At 57.5% G+C, this 14,292-nt stretch overlaps 1 protein-coding gene across 2 annotated transcripts in view; it reads right to left on the bottom strand.

Moving 5' to 3' along the window:
• The window catches only part of Rptor (regulatory associated protein of MTOR complex 1), a 270,069-nt gene that overhangs the window by 78,994 nt on the left and 176,783 nt on the right, over positions 1 to 14,292 (bottom strand). The window lies entirely within an intron of this gene.

The raw sequence follows: 14,292 nt of genomic DNA, 5'->3' as shown, positions 1-14,292 counted from the left end.
TTGAGCAGATTAATAATTCCCATTATAGTCAGCTGTGTGATGGCAGTGTCTGGACGAATAACACTCAAGGAAGCTGTGTGGAGAAGCGGGGGGGGGGGGGGGGGGCTGGCTTCAGAACACAACTCCGCCACATGTGCTTCCCCCCCGCCCCGTGTCCTCAAGAAGGCTTAGTGATAGGACAAGAAAAACGAGGCGCATCAGCCTAATCCTCTCCGCAGCCCCGCTGCTCAGGCCGTGCGGGAAGCCTCAAAGCAGCTTTGCAAACTCAAGAGACCTCTCCACCTCCGCAGCGGAGCCCCCCCCCCCCCCATGCAGCCCCGGGCAGGTGGGGCTCGGCGCGGGCTGCGCAGGGGCAATCCCGATGGGCCGTGGGCGGGAGGCTGTCGGGGGCCCACCAATGAAGAGGAAGCAAGGAGGGGGAGAGGGTCTCCCCCGCCCCCGCCGTGCTGCGCTCTGCCCGGCCCCGGGACGGCAGGAGGCAGGAGGAGCAGGGGAAGCAGAGCTTCAGCCCTGGGGCCCTGCGAGGGCAGCGCACCTCCCAGACAGCCCAGCAGCGCCCGTGGCGGCCCACGGGGAGCACTGCACCCCTGGTGTGGACACGGGCGCCCACCACCTTCGTAAAGCTGACGGCTGTCCGTCCCAGCATAGCAACACCACTGGCCGTCACTCAACACGCTGTCCTTCATCAAGGCAGCGTGGGCAAAGTAAGGCATGCGTGAGTTTGGCCACCGGGCGGACACTCGCCTCTCAAATCAGTGTGCGCGGACCAGCGGCCGGAACACGCGCTTCTGTGTCCTGTCCCGGGCTCCCTTCCGTCTGTGTGCTCAGTCCCTCACGACTGCCCCCATGACTGACCCAGTTACAGGGACGGGGTTCCTCAATCCACAGGACCATCAACTAGTGGGGAGCTGCGCCCCACGGCACCGTGCGCAGAGAGGCGAGCTCAACCAAGCCCAGGAAGCAGAGCGTGGCGTCCTCTCCGTGGAGTCTGGGCCCGTGGTCTCCCGGGAGCTCCGCCAGCCAGCGACAGCCCGTGACTGCTCTCAGCCCCTGGTCTCCCGCCGTGGGGAAGGGAATGTCACCCAGGACTACCGGGTGTGGTGTCTGTGCGAAGACACTGTCTGGTCCAACAGAGGGGACCTCACAGAAGCCTCACGCGCCGCCTGCTCGGCCTCCACGCAGGCTCTCCCGGTCCACATCTCTCCGCTCGTTAGCCTACGCACAGGCCCTGGTGCAGACCAGCGAGGGGGGGGAATCCCCGGCACGAGGGACGGCCGAGCGCCCAGTGGAAATCAGCCTGCCCACTCGGTCCACCGGGCAGACGACCCCCTGGCCCACAGCACTTGAGCGTAGCGCCAAGCCACACAGTGCCACTTGATCACCATCGTGAAATGGCAGCGGTGGCTTGTGACCAGGGCGAGAGAAGTGCTGAGCAAACTGTGGGAACAGCCATAGCAAAATGGCAGGTGCACTTCTGTTTATGGCGGGTTCAGTACGCAGTTACAACGCATGCTCCCTAGCGAGAGGCTGAGAAGAAAGCACACGGTGGCGTGGCTGGCTTTACGTCACTTGTGCGCAAGGAAAGCACGGAGCCCGCCGGAGCTCAAGGTGCCTTTATGACTGTACGGAGTCCACCCACTCCAACCATGGGGGACAGGTAAGACCCCTTTCCCTACGGCGTATTCTCAGCCCTGGGGTGCTGGTGAGGCCGGCCCCAGGAGCCAAGCTCAGGGCGGGGCCCAGCACCTTGGGCAGCTGGCTGGTGGGGGATGGGCGGCCCTCCTGTGGAGCTGCAGGGACCATCAGAACCAGAGACAGGCCACCACACCCGGACAGAGTCGCCGACGCACCCGAGTCAAGGGATGGCGGCATAAGCCCAGGCTACTGTCCCAGCAGTGAGGAGCTGCCCGCAGGATTTCCTCCCTCAGCACTGAGGACAGAGGCTGGGTGAGGGCCCACGGGTACTTAGGTGTGTTACTGAAGACCTATTGTGTGCTCGTCGCCAGCAGGCAAATGCAAAGGTAGGCCCTGGACAGCCTTGCACTCACTGATGAGCAAGCACAACGTGGTTTCCCCACTTGCTGGCACACAGACGCTCTCAGGGGACAAAGGTGACCGACCGCAAGCACACTCGTCTCGCCATTGTGAATGAGCTCACTCCAGCCACACGCAGTTTTGGTTTTCCTTTCTGTACCTAACCTGGGAGAGTGTCGGGCCTGGCCTCCCGGGAGGCCACCGGATCCCAGATGAGCAGAGACCTTGCCAGGCCTAAGCCCACATTTCACTCGGAAAGTCGCTCTGCCCCCTCCTCGAAGGAATTTCCTTACCCACCAACGTGGGCCTCTTAAAACTTAAATCCACAGTGTTCATCAGGGGAGGATTTTATGTGGAAAGTCTCAGGGGCTGTGGCTTAGGAACAGATCACGGACTGAAAGGTGGGGGAAGCCAAACTCGCGTCGCAGCTGTTCTGTGGCTGGGCAACTTCTGCATCCTGTCTCCGCTGTGAGTCACGAAGGCTAACCTTATGCGCACTGCGAGATTAAAATAAAATGGGTCACACTTTCACAGTAGACGCAGCAGCCCGCCAGCGAAGGCTCCTTGGCAGGGTCCCACCTCCTCCTCAGATTCCCCAGGCTGTCTCGTGAGGGTTTCGTCCCCCTCCCCAAGATGGGGCTCTCCTGTGGCTTTCAGCCTACGGCTAGGGTTCTCCTTCCTTCGGCACCCAGCTCTTGGACAGCCAGTTCCTGTGCTGCTACGAGACCGGCTGACAAGCACATCCCGGTGCGGACACACAGCCTCTGAGCATGGCACCAGCTCCTGAACAGCCCCCCGGTGCTTCTCCTCTCGGCCCTCCTCCTGCCTCTCCTGAGGGCCACAGCCACTTATTTCTGCAGCTATTCAGCAAGGCCCGGTGCCGACCTTTCTCCACACAGTTGCCCACCGGGTCCTGCTACGTCATCAGTCATTTCCGCTCTCCCCTGTAGAAGCACCTCTGCCACGCCTGCATGTCTGGATTTCCATTTGCTTTGGTCTCTGTTCTCCGAGTCCTGCTAGCACCTGCCCCCATGGCCAGTACTCCAGACCGCACAGGTGTGCAGCTCACCTCTTGTGAGCTAGAATGTCCAGCTGGACCGACTGGCTAACCCGCCAGTTGCTAGGTGACTACTGCCTACCTCCCGGGCCTACTCAGAGTACTGCTTGAACTCTCAGCAGACCGTGGCTTCATCAGGAACCACACCCCACAACCACCTGCCCAGCCGGTGGCTGCCTTCCTATACCTCTGGTCTCCATTCGCGGGGAGGACATATATGGGTTGGGGATGAACCGGAGGCCCCGCCACACCCTCAGGCCTCAGCCTGCCTTTCTCATGTCTCAAGTGGATCAACCCTTTGGTTCAAGGTGTCCTCCCAAGACGGTGACCCTGCAGGGGCACTTCTGCTTCTGATCAGTGCTGCTTTTAGATTACCTTTCTCTGTCCCAAATGCAACTGCCTTCTTCTATAGCTCTGGGCACTAATGACTTAGAATAGAAATAATAACCATGGTGGGATAAGTGTGACTGTGGATCATTTTCAAGGGTTGGGTGGGATGTGTGTATGGCGCAGGCTGACCTAACCCTTGGTAGATAAACCTGGCGAGTGGCTGACCTTGGATGGGCCGTCTGACCTCTCTGAGGTCAGTTCCCCCTTAAGATCAACATTTACAAGCCTGAGCTCCAGGAGGTGCCTCTGGCACTGGAGACAAGCGGACACTCGGGCAGCCCAGCCTCCCCGATTCCCCGAAGGGCGCTGAGGATAAGAGACACGCAGGAGATATGAGCGGCTGGAGGTGGGCTTGGCAGGCTAGGCTGCCGGTGCCTCGGTTTCCAAGGCCGTGGAAAACCAGCCTCTGCCTTATCGCCCTCAGACCGCGGGCCACATCGCACCCCCAGAACTGTGGCCTGCTCAGCGTGGAGCCAGTCACGGCCTCTCCCTCGGTCTCACACAGAGGGAGTGCTCCCAGGTGCTCTGCTCATCTTCCTGGGTCAAGTTTAACACGCTTCAAGTCAGGCTCAATGACAGCAGCCGCGTGCCCACCTTTTTGGCAAGTCATGTGAATTTTCTCTCCCTAAGGCTCAAAGTGTCAGAGATGCGCTCACTCATGAGTTCTCCAGGCCCCGACAAGGTGCAGTACCCTCCCCCTCCCCCCCGCCCTCTGCTGATTCTCTCCACACAGGCTCAGGGCCTTTGCATCTCTTTACTCACAGCTCAGGGCATTCTGCACGGAACACTGCAGGAGAGAGCAGGGTTCCACGAGGGTGACTGACACATGGGCTGCCCGTCCAGCCATCCAAATGCTGGTCCCTGGCATGGTCAGGCCGGGCATCTGAAGGGCAGAGGGTGAAGGCCTGTGGCCAACAGACTCAGCCCATTCCCAGGGAGTCTCAAAATGATCAATAGCTGCCCAGTTTTCATTTTGTTTTGTATTTTATTTTTGCCAGTCCTGGGCCTTCGACTCAGGGCCTGAGCACTGTCCCTGAAGCTTCTTTTTGCTCAAGGCTAGCACTCTGCCACTTGAGCCACAGCGCCCACATCCGGCTTTTTCTGTGTATGTGGTGATGAGGAATCGAACCCAGGGCTTCATGCATGCTAGGCGAGCTCTCTCTAACACGAAGCCACCTTCCCAGCCCTAGCTGCTCAGTTTGACATGTCATGTTTGTGAAATCCTCTTTCTCATGCTCCTTTTCTAGTTGGGCCCTATGCTTCTTGGCGCAACAAAAGCATCTGACTGTTTCCATTTGTTCAGGCCCCCCGGCCCCGCCCATGCAGTCCCCTTCCCTGGCCCCCAGTTTCCATTTACTGCAGAAGCAGATTCACCTGTCCTGCCCAAGGATGCTCAGCTCAGCCTCTGTCAGATCTGACAGGTGACCCTCCCCGCCCCGAGCTCCTCCACGAAGCCCTGGCTGCGTTCTTTTTATTATTCGCCATTGCTCCTCCGTGTTAACTTTCTATGTAACTAGATAATAAATTCCTATGGGCAATGACTTTCTTCACTACGCATCAATCTCCTTGGAGTTTCTGGCAGAGTGCGAAGCACACTGCATCATCTCAACAGCCCACAAATCTGAGTCATGCTACCTCTACTTAAAAGCAGCTGCTCCCACACATGCCCTGGGCTCCCCATGTCTTGGTAGATAGAATCCTATTTCTGCTGCTTGGACATCATCTAGATTCTCAAAGCAAAGAGTGAGATTAAAATCTACCCTCTAGCTATGTATTTTCAGGAGTCAACTTGGCCCTCGGGGAGAGCCCTGCTCTCCTCAGAGTGACTCCAACCGTGGGCTAAGCGAGGGAGAGGCGTGGGCCTGGCCACTACCAGGAAGGGGGAGCCTGGGTCAAGTCTACCTAAGATCCATCCTCCTTCCTGGCCCAACAAGTACTTCTGCCCAAGCCTTTCTGCATCCCTGCCCTCCAGGATAACCGAATGGCCCAGCAAGTTGGAGCAGAGCTTGGTAACACACCTGCTCCTCCTCCTGCCGCTCCCCAGCTTTCCCTTCCACCCAACAGGTCTCCCCAGCAGCATTTCACTCATCGCCCTCGGCGTCTGTGGCTCTCAGAAATGTTCGGACCGTCCTCCTGGGGTCCTGGCTCAGGGGTGGGATGAACCCTTCCCCGCCATCAGCCAGGCTGTGGTTCCCTCTCTGTCAGCTCACAGAACGCGACAGGCATGTCTGCGCTCACCCCTTCATCCAGGCTGTGTCTCGCCTCGCCTGGAGCTCTCTAAGAGCAGACCTATGCTTTTCATCTCGCCACTCCCAAGCTCTGGAAAAGGGAAGCTGAATATAAATCCACAAACTCAGATCCAAAGTACCCAAGCCCGGAGTAAGGCAAGGGATGGACCAGCAAGGATAGAGGGCATAAATCTGTCAAAGCTCAACAAGCAATACAGCTGAAGTGGGCCATTTTATTGAACGTCTCGTCTCTCAGTAATGTTGGTTTAAAACGTAAATAAATGGGAAATCATGGCATTTTCAAACAGATAGAAATATGACTTTTGCCAGGCGCCAGTGGCTCACACCTGTAACCCTAGCTACCCAGGAGGCTGAGATCTGAGGATCACAATTCAAAGCCAGCCAAGGGAAGAAAGTCTGTGAGACCCTTACCTCCAAGGAACCACCAGAAAACTGGAAGTGGCGCTGTGACTCAAGTGGTAGAGTGCTAGCCTTGAGCAAAAAAAAGCTTAGGGACAGTGTTCAGGCCCTGAGTTCAAGCCCCATGACTGACAAAAAAAAAAGTAATTTCTTTTCAGCAGATCTGCACTAGAGGTAAAGCACAGGGCTCTGCGCAGGTCCTCTTCCTCCTGCGTATAGTCTGAGGTACTTCCAGTGAGTCAGAAGGAATGCCTGGTGGGGGCTGATACAAAAGCAGCCATGCCGGGGCACAGACAGCGTGCACCAGGAATCACAGCCCGAGGTGGGGAGGAAGATGGGCTGTCAGTTCAAAGCCCTGGTCTGCTGGCAGCCAATTAGGTTGTTTGGTCAAGGAGAAAGGGTAAGGAGGGAGTGTTTGTACATCCAGGCACTGGTCTAGGGCCTTGAGATGAGGATTGCCAGCCATTTGGACCTAACAGCAAATACATGGGCAAACACGGATGAATAATATTTCTGTACAGCAGCAAAAGCATTCATAGAGATGAAAGTAGAAAGACAACTAAGAATTCATGTGAAAAATCACACAGAAGTTAGGAAGTAGGTGAATGGAATCAGAGTCAAAAAGCCCTATTTTCAATCTCTAAGACAGAATCTATCAAGGGCCACCTTTGCCAGCTGTATACGTTCTGTAAGGCCAGGAGTGGGTATGGTATTTTAGAATAGTTATAACAAAAGAGGGATCCCCAGCAAGCCCTGGAATAATGTGGGCAGACAGACCTTATGTGGCCTTGAAAGCCTTTAGGCTATAGAAGGAAAAAAAAAAACCCAAAACCCTGGTCCAGAGTAAAGTAATAATCCAACAGAGGGGGAAAAGGAGGAATAAAATTGCCATATCACCTTTAAAATAATAAAAGGGAAAAAAGAAAAGTGAGAGGAAGTGGGGGAAACGCACCAAGAAAGGAAAAGCAAATGTGGAAAATCTAAAGATGTCTACAACTACCCTAAATATAAAGAGACTACTTCAGTTAAAACCAACAATATTCAGTGTCAATTTTAAAACAAAAGCCGACTACATCTTGCTAAAAAGAGGTATGCCTTAATCATCTGTAAGATGGAAGAGATGCATTCTGCAAACAGTATTGGCTGGACTGATAACTGGAGACGGTGGGCCCCACAGCAGAAGCGCGGCTGAGACGCACATACTGGTGACAGGGGGCCCCTTGGGGCCCGCCATGACCCACGGTCCTCCAGAGAGTCCGAAGGTCAGAGCACACGTACAGCGTGGCCAGCGCTCGTCAGGCTCATCTCCGCCACAGGAAGAGGAGGCAGCTGAGGCGCACGGACAGCAGTGAGAGCACACACAGGACCGGCGAGGCACCGCACGAGGAAGACACACAGGCAAGGGCTGCCTGAGTAGCACCAGCTTTGCTGACCACTGACCACAGCAGCACACAACCTTCATGGAGACGGAGACAGGAGGCTTTCCAGGCTTTTATTGTGAGCTCTAATAAGAAACTTGTTTTCCCTGGTCACCCGATATATACAGACAGATTTACTCACATGTGGTCACCGAATCAAAGAAAAGGCATCTTACTAGAACACAATGACATTTTTGGTTTGCAGCCTCTGCTACCCCATAGCCTGAAGTTGAGAATGCCCGGGTTAGGGGCACAGCTCGGGGGTGAGCACTGCCTGAGTGCCCAAGGCCCTGGGTCCAACCCCCCAAAAGCAAAGCTAATTAAATGTAAACACTTAAGCCTCATTAGCTCCTTCCAGAGAATAAGTTACACCAGTTAATCAACATTAGTTGATGGTGAACCCAGCACCTGAGATACTGGACATCAGAAAAAAAAAATTTAAAAACTGGCCCTGTATGAATGCTGTTTTTCTTTAAAAACAAGTGCACAGGCAGAGTGTTTCCCGGTGATCTGAAAGCCCATTTTTGGTGTCTCTCAATCCAAAGGTGCACACACACAGCTTGCTAATCTTTGCCGAGGAAGTCAGTGAAGGGAAGAGGGGGTGGCCGCGCTCCGGGCGGAGCAGGAAGGAGCTATTCTGGGGCTCCCTCGCCGCTCGCTGAGCCTGTTCAAGAACCTATCCCACCACCCATCCCTGCAGTCAGGCCTGGTCCCCGGGAAGCTGCCAACAAGAATCAAAAGGAGCAGCAGGTCAGACAGGCAGGGGCAGCTTCCCAGGGCTCACTCGATATGCACACAGCGAAAGCCGCCACGCAGATTCCCACCCCGGGGCCTGAGGTGACCTCTAAAGCCCACGCGGCCTTCTCCTGGGCTCCCGGGGTCTGGGGCGAAGGCGCAGGGGTGGGGGAGAGCTGTCCTCTGAGCTCTGCCGGCACAAACTGTTCTGAAGCCCGTGCCATGGGAAAGCAGCGTGGCTCCAGGATCCCTCGGGTGTGCCTGCCCCTCTTTTGCCCCTCCTGCCTGGCCCCAAGACGTCTCCTTGGCCTCTGGGCCAGGAGGGGAAGGCAGAGCCACGTCTGCCCACAGTCCCATTCCAGGGGCTTCAGCCCAAGAGCAGCGGACACCCTGCCTGCCTTCGTCCCCCAACATCACCTGGGCAAGCCCGTTTCTCCCGGTGCTCGGCACCAGAGAAGACTCTCAGTGTGCATTCAGGTCACCATCTTCCAGGATGACTTTCTTCTGGGGGTTCCCTGGAGGCCCCTCCTTCTCCTGCCAGCGATTCCTCCCACACGTAGACGTCCCCTGGTGTCACCTCATCCGTAAGGGATCTGCTCTTTGAGATCAGACACTCGGATGCTCAGGCACTTTCCCTGTGGCTCTTTCTGATACATCTCGGGCCAAAATTGACCTCTGCTCCCTGTGCATGTCCACCCGTAACATGCGGCCCACGGGCGGGCTGTGTGTGCCCGCGGGCCTGGGCCTGCCTGCCTCAAGAGCCAGCAGGCTCCAGTGAGTGCAAGGCCCTGGCCCTGCGGAAGGGAGCGACGCGGCCACAGCTGAGCGGGGGAACCCAGGGATGGCAGCCAGTGTGCTCAGGGAACGGGGGCGCCCCAGAACCCCACCAAAACAAACAGCACCCGAAGCAGGCTGTGCACGAGGAGAGGGGCTATTAGGGAGGTGGAACTGAAGTAATGGCTTCCTGAGAAGTGTCCCAGAGCAGAGCAAAATGAAGGTGGACTAAGGACAGGAAGGTGCCCGCAAATGGAACGAGGCGTCCATCGGGTGCGGAAGGCCTGGCCTTCCCAGTCCTGCGCCCGCTGTGTCCCCCACTTTACCTAGCCAGGCTCAGGGCGACAGCCAGTACCGTCTGTCACCTGAAGGTGGCTCCGAGGCTTCCCCACCCGGAAACCTGTCTCCAATTAAGAAAAGCCCCTCGGAGCCTGCTGCACCCTGGCACCGCCGGGGGAGGGCACGCGCCAGACCCACCCCGGGCTCGCGCCCTCCCCAGCCCCCCGCGGGACAGAGGGCCCAGCCCGGCGAAGATGAAGCCAGCGCCACGGACGCTGCGGGGCCCCCGAGCCCCAAGGGTCGGGGCCACGAGGCCTGTTTTGCTGACCAAGGCCAGTGCTGTGGTACCACTGTGAGGGCGATGGAAGCTCTGTGGCCAGGCACCGTGGGGCCCCAAGCGCTCTCCCTTCTCCACACCGGCCCCTCAGCACAGCCTGGCCCTTCCTCCCTTCTGACCGAGATCGACTTGAGTGCGGCCACAGCAGGAGCTCAGCCCCAGTGCCAGGCACCCCGGGGCGGCGCGCACGGGCCGTGTAATGGACGACTGCTGGCCACGATGCTCTGTGCCCCGGCAGAACGTGTGCTCCGCCAGCTCCGGCCCCGCCGTGCAGCCTGCTGGGGCTCTGCTCCCCCTTCCGTCGCTAGCTTAGCTTCCAGTGCGCCGTTACTGGTCTGGTCAGTGACTGGCACACACTGACCAATGACTGACTTTCACCTCAAAGCAGCCGGGATATTTACGGAGGCAAAAAGGCACTTTTTTCAATCAGGGCTACATTCCTCAGTGTTTTTCCTTTCAAGCCTATATTACGACTGCACCCTGATAGTGGGGGACCCTAGGCAGGCACCTGCCTCCACTCCAGGCCCAGGCAGCCTGGGCTGCTTCCACGGAGCTCACACGGCAGGCACGGTGCGTGCCGCTTCCACGGAGCTCACGCGGCAGGCACGGTGCGCTCCGCTTTCCACGGAGCACACGCAGCAGGCACGGTGCGCTCTGCTTTCCACGGAGCTCACGCGGCAGGCACGGTGCGCTCTGCTTTCTACGGAGCACACGCGGCAGGCACAGTGCATGCTGCTTCCACGGAGCTCACGCGGCAGGCACGGTGCGCTCTGCTTTCCACGGAGCTCACACGGCAGGCACGGTGCGCTCTGCTTTCCACGGAGCACACGCGGCAGGCACGGTGCGCTCTGCTTTCCACGGAGCTCACGCGGCAGGCACGGTGCGCTCTGCTTTCCACGGAGCTCACGCGGCAGGCACGGTGCGCTCTGCTTTCTACGGAGCACACGCGGCAGGCACAGTGCATGCTGCTTCCACGGAGCTCACGCGGCAGGCACGGTGCGCTCTGCTTTCCACGGAGCACACGCGGCAGGCACGGTGCGCGCTGCTTCCACGGAGCTCACGCGGCAGGCACGGTGCGCTCTGCTTCCACGGAGCACACGCGGCAGGCACAGTGCACTCTGCTTTCCACGGAGCACACGCGGCAGGCACGGTGCGCTCTGCTTCCACGGAGCTCACGCGGCAGGCACGGTGCGTGCCGCTTCCACGGAGCACACGCGGCAGGCACGGTGCGCTCTGCTTCCACGGAGCTCACACGGCAGGCACGGTGCGTGCCGCTTCCACGGAGCACACGCGGCAGGCACGGTGCGCTCTGCTTCCACGGAGCTCACACGGCAGGCACGGTGCGTGCACACTGTTCCGGCTCTGGCTCACTGCGTGGCCCGGCCCGGCCGGTCCTGCTGGTGACAGCGCAGGCTACACAGCTAGATGGATCCTGTTCCCCAGCTTGTAGACGGTTAGGTGACGCTAGCAACCAGTGGAAGGGCCTGGCGAGGCTTACCACCACACAGCACCGCACACAGGGCAAGTCTCCATAGCAGACACAAAAGCGCTTACGGTACCAATGCTAGGATCACCTCCCCCAGCCAGCGTGGGGGGCTCCGCGCCTGCGGCCTGTGAGGCGGCAGCAGGCTGGGGCCGCCGGGCTGCTCCAGACACTGGGCTGTTAGCTCTTTAGAATACGTGTTTACACAATCGATGTTAATCATGAATAATTTTTGTACGCTTTGAGCCTTCAGTGATGAGAATCCTAACGAACTGCCTCGTGGAACAGACTCAGCTCCATTCCCTGGAGCTCTCCGAGTACCCTAATATTTCTAGCACTGTTTAAGCGTTTCATTACTTTGTTTCAGGGCTGAAAAATGTCCCTTAATTTCCAAGCATGGATCTTACTGCTGCTGTCTCGGAGGATTTGGAATACAAATACGCACTGCAGCAGCAACAGGCTTATTCATCAGGCGGCTAGGTGAGCGCAGATAATTAGAAACGGGGGCGGGCTGCGGAAGGTCGCCCTCACTTCCTTCCAGAGCAGCAGCTCGGGGAGAAAACAGATGCCTTCCCCGCTCCATGGCTGCAGCTCGCCCCTTCCCCCCATGCCTGTGCAGGTGGAGGGGCCCCCCGCCCCGGGCCTCACCCAGGACGGCTGAAGCACAGAGCTCCCCGGTGATGGCTCCAGGGACAGCAATGACACGACCAGGGCTGGATTCCTGAGCAGGGTGGCGCCTGAGGTCATGGAGGCGGAGGAGCCGCCCCGCGGGCAGCTGGGCACCGAGCAACTGCTCAGCAGGCACAGGGCTTGATGAGGGGATGCGCTGTGGTTTGGATAGGGTGAAGTGTGTCCCCTCCGCAAAACTTCATGAGTTGAAGCCTAATCCACATTTTAAGATTCAATCGGGATTCAGGTAGAAAATTAATGTAGCTGAGGTACACAGAGGCAGGGGTTTTGAGAAGTGATTAGGGATAGAAAAGGTGGTAACATGGAGGCCCATGATTGAATCCTGGCGTCCTGCCCTGTTCTAGTCCAGCAAGAAGCTCGCTGCTAGATGTGCCCCCCTTCCTCCCCCCTCCCCCTGTCCTCGCACATGGAGGACCCTAAGCCAACTGAGACCCCTTTTCCTTGTAACTCACCTAGTCTGTGGGGCTGTGAAGGGGAGGGCCAGGCCCGCGGTGCAGGAAAACCTCTTCAGAACACAAAACCCCACTGCAGTCAAGGGGTCAAGGGCCCCCTACACTGAGCCGAGTGGAATGGGCTGGGGGACCTGTTCAGAGGTGTGCATCCACGCGGATGAGGCGTGGCACCGCTGGGAAGGTGCCGGTGCCCAGGGCGGCACGGCTCACAAGCAAAGGAAGAAGAGCCGTCTCCGGCTCTCCCAGGACACAGGGGGCGGGCACACCAGCCCGCATGGTTGTGGAGTGAGTGGGTCTGCCGACTGGAGGCGAGTCGGTGTGCCCAGGTGGCGCCCCAAACGGAAAGGAGGAGGTAGCCCCCAAACAGGGAGCTCGGGGGCTGTGGACGGATGTGGCCTTATCAGCTGGCAAGGTGGAGTCCACTGGCACCAACCTAATTGGAGAAGATGGCTGCAGAAAGCGGAAGCAGAGTGGGGGACTCTGCTGTAAAGGCCATGGCGCCAGGCAAGCAGCATCAGACTCAGAGGTTTGCTCTGCTGGCTGCCCAGCTTTGTAACAGCAAAACCAAGTCTACTCACGGAGAGCTTTGCTTCGTATGGGACTGGGGAAAACCTAGTTCATAAAAATGTAACAGTAACACCATCTTCTTTCAAATGGACACATTTCTCCAATGATCTGCCAACATGAGAGTCGGATTCCAATAGCTGCCCAGTGGCAGTGGCCAGGAGGCTTCTGGAGGTAGATAGCAAAGGTTCTTCACAAGTCTGGAATTTGTCCTGGCATAAACAATAAAGCTAATTCAACAACTCTCACGCATGCAGCTCTTTGCCAAGCCATGAGGGAGAAGAGCGGTGTGGCATTTCACACGGCACGTCTGGTGTGAGCCCGCTTCTCCTGAAGGAGCAGGTGCGTCTGCGGATCGTCCCGGGCAGCAGTGACTCAGATGCCTGTCAACACGCCTTCCTAAGTGACTCACCGTGCAGCCTGAGGCGTCTACGATGACTCGTACACCCGACCGGCTCCACAGCGGTGGCCCAGATTGGGATACGTTGCAGACATGACTACAAATATCACAATGAACAACCCCCACCCCGTAATGAACGTAGGGGAGTAGGAAGATTGAGAAATACTTTTTCAACAAGCTTTAGAAAGTAAGCCTCTCTAAAATCAGAACTATTGTTTTTACAGTTCACAATTAGACCTGACGCAGGATGGTGAAAGTCGTAGCCTCATACAGATGTCCGAGCTTCTGTCCCTGGCCCTTCAGTCCCCAGAAGCTAAGTCTGTTTTTATCAGACATGCCCGTCTGCTGCCTGTGTGTTTCTTCGGCTCTCAGAGACCGTCTGGCTGCTTCCAGAGCGGGTGATAATGAGCAGAAGGATTACAAACATTCACACGCAGGTTTCCATGTGAACACACGCACAGGGTCCTCTAGGCAAGGCACCCGAGGGGCTGGGTCACGTGGCTTGGTGGACACCGCTGACAAGCAGCTCTGGCGCGCTGGTGTGTGGGTTCCAGCGCTCCCCGTCCTCCCAGCTCGTGGCACCGGCAGTCTCCAAACTCAGCCATTCTACAGGTGTGCAGGGGCTTTTCTTTGTATTTGTGTAAGTGCTAGTGAGCATCCTTTTATATGCTTATTTGCCACCAATCCACACCATCTCTCATCTTTGTTCAGCGACCTCTCTTCATGTCTCCTGTCCATTTTTTTTTTTTTTGGCCAGTCTTGGGGCTTGAACTCAGGGCCTACTCAGGGCCTGAGCACTGTCCCTGGCTTCTTTCTGTAGCACTCTACCACTTGAGCCACAGCACCACTTCTGGCCTTTTCTGTTTATGTGGTGCCGAAGAATCGAACCCAGGGCTTCGTGCATGCTAGGCAAGCACTCTACCACTAGGCCACCTTCCCAGGCCCTCCAGTCCATTTTTAAACTTGGTTTTACAAGTCCCATTGGGCAGTCTTTCCTGTGTAGTTTATGCTCTGCCTATCAAGTTGCTGGC

The sequence above is a fragment of the Perognathus longimembris genome, chromosome 17, assembly GCF_023159225.1.
Source record: "Perognathus longimembris pacificus isolate PPM17 chromosome 17, ASM2315922v1, whole genome shotgun sequence".
Lineage (NCBI taxonomy): Eukaryota > Metazoa > Chordata > Mammalia > Rodentia > Heteromyidae > Perognathus > Perognathus longimembris.
Note: the sequence above shows the minus strand (reverse complement) of the source record. Positions and strands in the feature narration are given on the sequence as shown.